Here is a 12,223-nt window from a genome sequence, read left to right as displayed (position 1 = left end):
TTTAGACATTTACCATTCATCCGCCACTCAGTAACCAAAATGACCTTCCCAACATCGAAATCGGATCACACATTTTGCCCTATGTAAAACCTTTCCATTGCTTCTTTGTGAGTTAAAGTAGAAACTGTTTAATGTGAATGCTGGCCTTGTTCCTGGTCTCTTCTCGCCATCAAATTCCTCTAATTCGTGATTCCCCTCACTGTGTTACAAACTACTGAGATTTACTGTTCTCAGCTATGTATTGTCTCACTTATTCATGATAGAAGTTCTAAATCAAGATAGCAGGAGGACAGCTATCAAAGAAAGATCTATTCCTGCCCTCTCTCCTAGCTTCAGGTAGCCTCAGGCTTTCCTTGACTTGCAGACGATGTTCTTACTTCGTCTTCACAGCGTCTTTCTTCTGTGCACCTGTTTGCATCTCATTGTGCTCTTCTTATAAGGATGGGGTCATATTGGACGAGGGCCCATACCAATGACTTCACTTGACTTAATCGTCAATAAAGATACTGTCTTCAAATAAGGTTGTATTTGTAGTGCAGGAGGATAGGACTTCAACATCTTTTAGTGGATGAAATTCAACCCAAAATATAACTCTTTAATCTTCCTGAGTGATATCAGCGACACAAATGATATTACATCGACCAATTATTTTTCTAGAACACTAATTATTCTGGGTTTTTTTCCATCATATCTACCCAGAAGAAAAGCAATCTATGGGACTGCTTCTACTCCTGGGCTTTTGAAAGCCACTGGCAAATGTCACAGAAGCCTCTGCAGAGGCTGTTTTTAGAAAATAAGCCACTTGCTTCTCTTACACATTCTAGTCAACCTCAGATACCATTTGTCCCACCTCCAGCCAAGTTCTGCCCACTCTCAGCATGTGTCACAAAACAAACTTTGGTCAGAAGCTTTAAATTTACTTATTTTCATACCATTCGTACTCTCTTCACCCAACTAACAACCATACTCACAGAAGAATAAATGTTAATTCTCATCTACAAATCTTATTTGCACATCCATGCTCAAAGCATTTTTCTACCCATCTCTTCAGTTCTATTGCTTTGTCAATAATCCCTCTTTAAAAAAAGAAAGACTTTTGTAGTAAAATATATGCAAAAAACCACAAAACAAATGGAGAAATTCACAAATTATGTTAACTCTACTATAATTACCACCCAGACCATAAAATTGAACATTTCATCTGTCCCGAAGATCCTTCCAAGCATTCTCATCCCAGTCATAAGCCTTTCCTCCCAAGTCACCACTGTCCTGACTTTACTATACGCATGTCACTGAACTACTTATCACCCAATCATGCATTCCCAAGTTACTACCCCGATTTTCATAATAAACATATCCTTTAATTTCTCTAGTTTTACCACCCAATTGTGTATCCCTAGAACTAAAGTTTTGTGTTGCCATTTTCATCTGGTACACTTCTTAGTTCTCTTTTTAGCTGCATGATCCTCTCCCCACCCCCAATAAACGATCTCTTAAAGAACCTGCAATTTCCCAAAACTTGATTGTGGTGTTTGTATACTCACTCATGACACAGCTTAATTTGTACCATGGTCCTCGTATTTGAGAATTGGTAGCTGTGTCCAGAGACTTGATCAGACTCAAGTTCGATTCCTTTGACAGGACTGTAGATTTTCTTGTGTCTTTTCATCAGGAGGCTCTTAATATCAGTACCCATTTATTTTCAAAATCTATAAATCCAAGGTTTGGGAAAGGATGATAGCCTAATGCCTTTCATTTTCTGAACATTGATTAAAATATTTTGATATGTTTTTATAGAGATGTTTTCCCTCGCCTAGATTAATGTCAAATTGAATCCTTACTTATTTCCTTTACTTATTAGTTTTCCAAACAGTTAACTCATTTTCAACCTTTCTCCAAAGGTGGCAAGTTAGTTTTTTTAATATAACAAAATCACAGACTCACTCTAAAGTTGTGATGGATTTCTAGCTGTTATAATTAACCTTATTTCTGTGTGTCCTATCTTTGCCCAGAAGGTGCTTCTTTAATCAGCCCCCAGCAATCTTTGTACATCACTGCTCTCTGGTATGAGAAGATATTTCAGGTTGTCTTGTACGTTTCCTGATCTCAATCCAGAATCAATCATTTGTCCAAAAGCCCTGATTTCTTTTACTGGAAAATGATACTGCAAGTACAAATGACCAGTAAATACATGCAGAAATGCTCAATACTGCTGGCCATTAGAGAACTGCAAAAAACAGCACTGAGATTCCTCATCACCCCAGAAAGAATGTCCACCGTCAAGAAATCAAATAACAAATGCCGGTGAGGCTGCCAGAAAAAAAGAAACATTTCCACATTCTTGGTGGTAACACAAACTTTTACAACCACAAGGGAAATCAATATGAAGATCCCTCCAAAATCTAAAAATAGCAGCTCCATTTGACCCAGCTATTCTCCATCTAAGGATTTTCCCAAAAGAGTTAAAGACATTATACTACAGTAAATCACGTATACCCATGTTTAAAGAAGCATAATTCATAATAGTTAAATATTGGAAGCAGCCAATATGTCCATCAGCAGATGAATGGATAAAGAAAATATTCTGTTTATACACAATGGAGTACTACTCTGACATAAAGAAAGACAAACGACTCATTTGTAGGAGAATGGGTGCACCTTGAGACCATGATGCAAAGTGAAATAAATCAGACACACAAACTTAAATATCACAAAGTTTCTCAAGGATGAGAAACCAAAAATATAAAGGTCAAAATAAAAGATAGATATTTCCCACACAGGGAGGGATAAAGAGAAGAAGAGCAGGAGAGAGAGGGGGAAAAGAAGGAATTAAGATGTGTTATGTGCATGTACCAACTCAACACAAGGAATGTAAATGTTCTGTACTGCAAACACATACTAATAAATGTTCTAAAAGATCACAATCTGAGAATATATTATGTGTGTGAATATAAAACAATGCATTACAACAAAAGACACGTTTGAAGCAAGAGGGTATTGGAGATATTTTTGAGGGGACATTAATGGCAATATATTTTTCAGTGCAATCATTTTTTAAAATTTTAAACATGAACTAAGGGCCAGGGGTTTACCTCAGTGGCACCACACCTGCCTTGCAAGCACAAGGTCCTGAGTTTGAACCCCCAGTAATGGGGGGGGACAAAAAACATGAACTATATTTTTCCATCAAAACAAGGAAAATCACAATCTGGACACTAGGATTCTCAGTTACTGGGTTGGTCATTGTCTCCCTTTGGAAGAACAGAACAAGAAGACATATACATATGTATTTGAATTTGAACTATTACTATGAAGTTACCTCACCAACGGGATCTGCTACCGAATTAGGCAAAGCTCTATCTTACCTTTTTAAAGAATTTTTTTCTTTTTTTTTTTTTTCTTCCCTTTTTAGAGGTTAAATTTGCAAGCTGACCACTGTCTTATTCACTTTCTCATCACTGGAACACCCACCACTTAAAGGATGAAAGGTTTATTGTGGCCCATGTGTTTTAGAGATTTTAGTCCTTGGTTGATGGGCTAATAGTAGCATGGCAGAAGGGCCTAACATGAAGGAAAGTTATTTACATTACAGCAGCAAAGAAGCAGAAAGAGACAGAAAGATCCAGGGAGGGATATACAGCCTTCCAGGTAGGGCCTCCAGTGACACTCCTCTTCCAACCAGACCCCACCTCCAAAGGGCAAGTTAGCAATATTAGGGCCAGGGATTTAGCTCAGTGGTTCCACCACCTGCCTTTCAGTGCAAGGTGCTGAGTTAAATCTCCAGTACAAAATAATAATAATAATGTTAGCAATAATGACCCCATGATTTGATCATCTTCCAAAAGCCCTATCTATTCACACTTGAGGGTTTGAGAGAACATCCTTGATCTGAACCAAAACTCTTGGCCCTGATCCCAAAAAAACCTCACGAGCATCTCTATGCAAAATGCATTTAGTTCATCTCTTAAAATTGACAAGTTTTTAATAGTTCCAGCATTCCTGAAAAGTCCATGTCCAAAGTCTCCTCTGAGAGTCTAGGAAAACTCTTAATTGTAAACCCTTGTAAAAATAAAAAGAAAGTTAAATACTGCTAACATACAATGGCACAGGGTAAACATTCCCATTCCAAAATGAAGGAATGGAGTAAATAAGGGAGTGTGACCAAAGCAAGACCGAAACCCAGAAGGGCAAACATTAAATCCTGTAGTTCCATGTCAAGTACCCCGGGCAAGCTGTGGCAATGACGTGTGGACTCCAAAGGGCTTGGGTGGTCCTGCCTCTACCGCATTTCCAGTTGCAGCTCTCAGCTCTGTCTTGAGGCGGACTGCATGTGGCTTTGCTCAGACGATCCACGTTTGTGGCTTCTCCAATTCCCTAGGGTCTCTAATGCACTTTCAGCTTCACTCAGTTTCACACACCACCCTCTCAGGGATACACTGTCTGCTCTCCCAGGTCTTCCTCTGAAAGAAGCCTCTGACCACTTAACTCTCACATTCCACTTGTATGCCTATAAAATCAACACCATTGGGATGATGCCAGGGACCTCCACCAACTTGAGCAATAACCAGGCCTCCTTTGATGACAGCTGCAGAGGCTTCTGGGTGCCTGGATGGCTGAGCACCGCAAAATAAATTTCAAGGAACCAGTTCTCTAGGTGCTGTTCTCAACTAGGCCACTGTGAGATTCTCCTCTCAAAGCAAAGCCTTTCACTGTTGCACCCATGAGCCTGTGAAAGGTGAGGTTTTGCTGATTCCTCACATGCCCTCAGGCATCTTTCCTATTACCCTGATGTAAAGTACTTGGCTTCTTACTAATGCTAATCTTTTCAGCAGCCAAGTTCATTTTGGTCAAAACTACAGGCTCCAACTTTACAGGTCCCAGTTATATAGACAATAATTTTATAAGTGCTTCCTTTCTGGCCACCAGCAAAATTTTTGAAATTATTCAGCTCTGCTTTTTGGTCCTGCTTCTCCTGGTAGATAGATAGCTAAAAAGCCACTGGCAGTATTCATGCCATAGGCTCAACCTTGGGATGCCATGAAATTTTCTCTTCAAGATTAGTTGGCCATATTTACTCTCATTCTTCTGCAAAGTCTCAGGACATGAGCAAAATATAGAAAAATGTTCTTCCAGAGTGTAGTGCATATGGCTGAGAGTGTAACTGCCAATGGAGTCTATGTTCCCAACTGACACTTCTGGTGTCTGGCCTTTACTGTCTGCATTTTCCTCAGCATTCTAGTCTTCTAAGTTCCACCTAGAGTCTCCTATCAAACTTGGCTGTCAGCATTCTAGAGCCTCTTTAGCAAATATCCCCCAATCTTTCCAAACTCCTCCCAAAAACCAGTTCCAAAGCCTTCTCAACCACATGGTCAAGTACAGTCTCTACAGCCGCCCCACTTCTCTGGTACTGAAATCTGTCTTAGTCACTTTTCTCGTCACTGGGACAAAATACCCAACACCCACAACTTAAAGAGTACAGAGTTTCTCTTAGCTCATGTTTCTAGAGGCTTCAGTTCATGACTGGAAGGCTTGATCATAGAAATGGCAAGACAAAAGGGCCTGCCGTGGATGAAAGCAAAATCACATTACAGTGGCCAGGAAGCAGAGAGAGAACAAAGGAGTCAAGAAGGGATATATCTGTAGATACATATATAGATATAGATATATCCCATATATATTACACACACACACACACACACACACACACACACACAGTCAACTACGTGACCCCCAACACTCACTCAATCTCCTTCCAAAAGCCTGGCCTGTGACTGTAAGAGGTCTTTGGGGGGACACTCTTGATGTAAACCATAATGACCACCCTAATCTCCCCAATATATATGGTCACTCCTTAGAAGTCTTCTTGTTCTTAGATCAGCAAAATACCCTTGTTTCCCCCCATGTGCCTTCCACGTATGGGCTGCTACCCTTGTGATTGTTGATGTTTTGTTCCCACCTGCCTATATTTGGCTTTTGTGGGTATATATAGTCAAGTATTACTGAAGTTTTACCCATTCCTTCACATACTCTCTTCCCACTTTGCCAAACCATTAACATCTAGTTATTCTATGCATCCTTGGGGGGCATTTTGGAAATTTCTTAGAGAGTAGATTTTAAGTATTCTTACCGTGTAAGTTGATAACAAGAATATAAGGTAATCTAAATATCTGTTAGGTCAATATAACTATGTATTAATATAGTCATATTTGTCAACCACATACTATACATATACATAGTACATATACACACATTTGTATTCTAAATTTTAAAAATAAAAAATAATTTATTAAACTGTATAAAAATGTTAACATGCCCCAAAATCTTATTTGAGTTTGTCAGTTTTACTTTTCAAAAAATTAACTTCTAATTTCATTAGATTTTTCTCTATTGTTTCTCTTTTCTATTCCATTGAATTACATTGTTACATTTGTAATTTCCTTCTCTCAAGATTTGCTCTTCTTTTTTCTATTTTCATAAGATGGAAAGTCATCCAGCTTTTTCCTTAAGCACTTAACATCATAAATTTCCCTCTAAATTTTAGCTGCCTCCCACAAATTTTTAAAGTTTGTTTAAGTATATTCTTATTTCTTCTGAGGGTTTTTTTTCTATTGAGTATGGGTGTGTAAGTATATTATTTAATTTCCAAATGTTTGCAGATTTTTAAGGTATCTTCTGTTGTTATTTTTAACTTAATGTAGTCAATGAACATACTTTGTATTTTTTCAAACCTTTGAAATTCAGTGAGACTTGCTTAGATGTGGTTTATCATGGTAAATGTTCTATTTGAACTTGAATATGTGTTCTGTAATAATTGAGTGAAAGATTCTATAAATCAAATAGGGATGTTCATGGATAACATTCCATTTTTCTGTATCTACTGATTTTTATCTACTTAGTCAATAAGTATTAGCTATTCTCTATTGAGAGAAATGGTAAAACCTCCACATCTAATTTTGGGTTTCTCTATAATTTATATATATAGATATATAAATGTTTTGGCAGTACTGGGGATTTATGAGCTAGAGTCTCACTAACTTGGTAAGTTTCCTAGCCTGGGCTGAATCTGTGATCCTTCTATCTCAGCCTTGCAGGGTGCTAGGATTACAGGTGTGGGCACCACACCCAGCTACAATGTCTGTTTATATTTGGTAATGTAATGAATATATTCTAATATTATTGTTTCCCTTTACATGTAGTTATATGGTATTTTCTGCTTTAACATGTGTCTTATGAAGGTCTATTTTGTCTAATACTATATTAGTCAAAGGAAATTACTCCTTCATTATACCATAAAGATTATATGATACATTTTACATCATTTTAATTATAACATCTCAGTGCTTATAGTAAAAGTGTATCTCTAGAAAATACTGTCTTGAGTTTTTAATTATTGGGAAAATTTCTGCTTTTTAATTGAAGCATTTATCCACTATAGGTAAGAAAATTGTTGACATGCATATGGATTTAAATCTATCATTTTACTTCTTTTATTATTTGTCCTGCCTTTTTATTGTTTTTTCTCCTTTTCTGTCCTTTTATATTCAGCAAATATTATTTTTACTTAATTTTTATCTATTTTATTATTTTTATAATTTAATTTTTATTATTTAATTTTATTTCTTTATTGCCTTTTTAGATTTACATCTTTCTGAGTTTTGGCTTTTGATTTTTGGATTTAAAGTTTTGTGATTATATTATATTATGTATCTTTAAGCTATTAGTCTTTTTAGATTAATATCATAGCATCCTATGGAAAATTTAACAACAGTATACAGGAACTGCATAAACAGTATGAGAGTAAGAATAATATATAGGATATAATAGGATCCCATATATTCCCCCTTCAGCCTTTATGCTATTATTGCCCTATTTTTCATTTCTTCATTTTATTAGCCCAACGCATTGATATTCTTTGTTTTGTATAATTTATTTTAATAAAGCTAAGGGAAAAAGAAAATTATTTGTGACTTACCTACATTATTACCATTTCTGAAATTCTTTGTCCTGCCCAAGGATTCAGCTTTCATTTGGTAACTTTACTTTTAACTCAGCAGACTTTCTTTAAAATTTCTTGTACAAATTCTCTGATTTCATGTACCAGAAAGCATCAGGCTTTTTCATTAAGTTTATTGGTACATTTTAGGTACACAGTACAGTTAAGTTCATCACTGGGATCTTGTACCTTTACATGACGTACCTTGGTTCTTATTTTTTTCCCCATTCCCCTGCCCTCCCTTCGCCCCCTCCACCCTTGCCTATTTATAAAGACTTTGCTTCCATTTTTTCCTTTTCTCACATTTTTTTCTTTTCCCTTCTTTCTTTTCCTTTCCTACACTTCCTACTTCCCCTACTATTTTGTCTTCAACTTTGAAGCATAGTATTCCTTCATGTGGAATCTTAGACTGATGGAGATTTATTCAGGTAATTTAAAGGTATTTTTCAAATATTTCACTTTCATTGTGTTGAAATTATGAGTATATTTTCCAGTTGTTTTCTGTGTGGTTTGGTTTGGTACTGGTTTTGGTTTGGTGTGCTCTGTTTTGTGATACTGTGGTTTGAACCCAGGACTTCCCACATGGCAGACAAGGACTGTAGCACTAAGGCTCCCTGAGCTACATTTGCAGCAGCCCCTCCCTCTTGAGTGTCACTAAGGTGTCCAGACTGGACTAGATTTGTAATCCTCCACCTCCAGTGTAGTTGGAATCACGGGCATGTGCCACCAGGCCAGCTAAACACTGAGCAATAATGCTTACTGTTGTTCCACAAAATGTAGTATCTGTCACTGGACAATTCTGAGATTTCCTTTTTATATTTGGTTTTCAGCAACTTGACTCATGTGCCTAAGAGTGTGGAGCAGGTATTCTGCTTGCAACATGTTGAGCTGTTTTGTTGAGATCTTTGGCTGGATCTGTTGTCTGAGAGTTTAAATCGAATTTTGAAAAGTTTGGGCCAGCATAGAATTACTGGGTCAATTGTTTTGGTTCCCTGTGACCTGAAGATGTCAATCCATAGCTGTTTGGAAGCTCTTGAAACTGATCCATCGGATGCCAAATATCACAGAGCTCGAGGGTGACAAGGACTGAAAGAATATGACTACACACTGGCAGATCCTAAAATAGCTCAGGAGATAGCCCTGGAAGATAAAGCTATGCAGGCAGGATTGCTGAAAAATCAAAGAAAACATTAAGACACAGAAAAATAAGAGAAAGTGGGCCAGTACATGCAAAATTGTCTGCTTAATAAGAATTCAATGCCACTTGAATATTATGCATTGATTGCATAAGGCAAGAAGATGGTGTAAGAGTTACTATCTTGAGTGACTCCTAATGCTTTCCTTTGACACTTGTTTACAGTCTAGAAATACCAAGTTTCCCTCTCAACAAAAAGCAGTACCAAAAAAAGGGAGGCTGAGTGTTTTTTCACAAGGCAGATTTACATCCAGAGCTGCCTTTTCCACAGCCCCTCATCATTTCCAGGAATCCATAAAGATAAAGATGCCCTTGTTGCTACAATTGGACTAAGAAATTTGTAGAAGAGGAAGACACTGACATGTCCAAAGGGGGAAAACAATGGTGTTCTGCCCCAAACCTAAGCAGAAGCAAAGGAAGAATGAAAAAGCCCTGAGGACTTCTGGGCACTAGGCCCAGAGTCACGGGGCATTTGATCTTGAAAGCGAGTACTGAGGCCTTTCTTCCCCGTGCAGGGCCAGGAATCCGTTCCAGGCCGATTACTCCTCACAGAATGTCCTCAGACCTGCAGCATAACCGTAAGTATTACCGAAGATAATAAATTGATTCACCTGGCTACACAGCCCCTACCCGGCAGACATGTTTCTTGATCACTTGGGACATGCAGATCTCACTAGCCTCTCTGAACTTCCCAGGTACAGAGAGGCTCTTTTTATCTTTGTGTCTAAGTAGGTGTTCTGTGGAAGCAGCTAGACCCTGCTTCTTGGGTTTGTACTTGGGTTTGGGCAGAAGTTCTTCCTCAGTATCTGTAGAGTGTCAGAGACTGAAACGTCGTTCCAACCTGTATTCTAAGTCCTACACTAATATACAGCTAGAGGAACATATTTGATGAGTGAAAAGCTTGGAAAAAGCCTCATAAGCACCAGGATTTACATCCAGCTTTACCATACCTAGGTGAAAGGTTGTGCTCAGGCTTTCATTCCTCTGGGCTGAAGTCCTCCGGGAGTCAGGAAGCAGAATCAATACAGGGAGTCCATTTTACTTTCGCGCTCTAGCTTCTCTCCCATCAGCTCTGTAGAAAAGAATGAAACCATCCTGCAACCCCAGTGATCCACCAGCTTGAGGATAGGAGCACCCCACCTCCTAGAAATTTTAGGCTCCAGTATCTCACCACCAGACACAAGAAGTTACCAACTTGCATGACTCTAATTCTTTGCCATATGGATTCCAGCTAAGGGGCTGGGTCTAAGTGGAGTAGGGCCATGCAGATGTATCCCAGACCTTGCTCATGCCTCACATCTTCCAGGATTCTCAAGGAATGGACTGGGGTGGATACAAAGGTCTTGGGGGGGGGGGTACATGTTGTTCTGATTATGATCCTTTTAACTATATTTTATGGTTTTATAATGCCTCCTGCTTTGTACTTTTTGCTCAGGGTGACAGCTACTTAGGAATCTTTGTGGTTCCACATAAATTTGAGGTTGTTCTTTCTATTTCTGTGAAGAATGTCATTGGTATTTGATAAGGATTACACTGGACACTTAGCAGCAGCGTTGGTAAAGGCCATCCCTTGGCCACCAAGGCTGCTCCTAAGCAGTGTCACACCTGAGTCTCAAAGCTGCGCAGATCTGCATAGCCTGGGGGGCAAGGTGAGCCTCAGGCCTACTCTGGGGCTGGTAATGATGCAGGCTGAGACCTGAGTCTGTCTCCCCGGAGCACAAGTGTCTGCCTGACACTGACGCTGGTCTGCAGCCTCCACCTTGAGCTCTGGCCTGCATACAGGGCTCTCGGGTACTGTAGGGGCTGGGTCTCATCCTGGCAGGCCTGGCACTGGGCCCCAAGACAAAGCCCTGCCTTGGCATCCATGCCCTGCTCCCCACCTGGTACTGTAGGGATGGTGGCAGCAGGCAGCCAGTGCACTTCCGGCTCTCCAGACACAGGTACTGGCCCGGCGATAGGGACTAAAGGGCTCTCCCCGGGGATGGTTCCACTAGTGCTGGATCTCAAGACTAAGGTCCAGACTTAGTTCTCCTTCCTGCCCCTCCTTCCTGACTTCTTCAAGGCATCTTTTCTTTGTATTATACCAAAGCAGGCTCTGTGACCTCACCTGATTCTCAGAGCTCTTGACAAGGTAGTTTGGTGCCTGGAAGATCCTTCAGCTCAGTGCGCCTGTGGGGAGACAAAAGCTGGAGGATCTCACTCAGCTACTCCCTGCTCCACCTCCTCCGACTACAGGTCAGGAGCCCGATGACTCCCGTGGTTACTGTATATGCTGTATTGCCTGCGCTTGCAATGCATGATATTGCATTCATCTTGGGGAGTTGGTACATCAACACATCACATCCTGATCATCTTTACTTCCCCTCCGCACCCTTCCCCAAACATCGCTGTGGGTGTATAAATCAGTAAAGCCACTTGTAAGCAATGCAGCATTCCGACGAACCGAAGTTATGTGTGCTACATTACAGAAGTTTCACGGCAAGGCATCCCACAGAGCTCCAGCCTACACACAAGATGGTGAGTACAGCGGTGAGCACACAGCACTCTGCAGCCTCTGGAATAAAACCCCGACTACCTGCCTGCAGTAATAAACATCTGAGGCAGTCAGCGCACTGCAGTGACGATTTCAGATTTCTTGTTTTGTTTAGTTTTGTTTTGAGACAGAGTCTCACTATGTAGTTGAGACTGACCTGGAACTCACTATGAAGCCCAGGCTGGTCTCGAACTCACAGCAATCCTCCTGCCTCAGCCTCCCCAGTGCTGGGATTACAGGCGTGTGTCACCATGCCCGGCTGATTTCAAACTTGTTACATTAGCAAATGCCACACACTAAGGTCAGATAAATCCTAGAAACAGTCAAGAATAAAGGAAGCAAGCCACAAATAACACATTTACGCTGCCATTTTTGAGCAGGTCAGAAGTAAGAGGATGAAACTGCATTGTGTGGCAATGCCCATTTCCAAAGGAGAACCGTCAGGGGGCACAGCCAGCTGCTCTCCTGGGGCCCAGGGCGCCTTCTGCTGCTGGGAGAGTCC

At 40.1% G+C, this 12,223-nt stretch overlaps 1 protein-coding gene across 1 annotated transcript in view; it reads right to left on the bottom strand.

Moving 5' to 3' along the window:
- Positions 1-11,357, bottom strand: part of Defb109b (defensin beta 109B) — a 101,775-nt gene extending 90,418 nt beyond the window's left edge. Inside the window, exons 1-2 of the mRNA XM_010622600.1 lie at positions 11,296-11,357; positions 10,139-10,260 (exon numbers count right to left, since the gene is read on the bottom strand). The gene's annotated coding sequence lies outside the window, so the exon portion shown is untranslated. The remainder of the gene's footprint in view (positions 1-10,138; positions 10,261-11,295) is intronic.
- Positions 11,358-12,223: the final 866 nt, after the last annotated feature.

This window comes from Fukomys damarensis, unplaced genomic scaffold, assembly GCF_012274545.1.
Source record: "Fukomys damarensis isolate Sample0158 unplaced genomic scaffold, DMR_v1.0_HiC HiC_scaffold_18, whole genome shotgun sequence".
Classification (NCBI taxonomy): domain Eukaryota; kingdom Metazoa; phylum Chordata; class Mammalia; order Rodentia; family Bathyergidae; genus Fukomys; species Fukomys damarensis.
The sequence above is the reverse complement of the archived record's forward strand: the minus strand, read 5'-3'. Positions and strand labels throughout refer to the sequence as shown.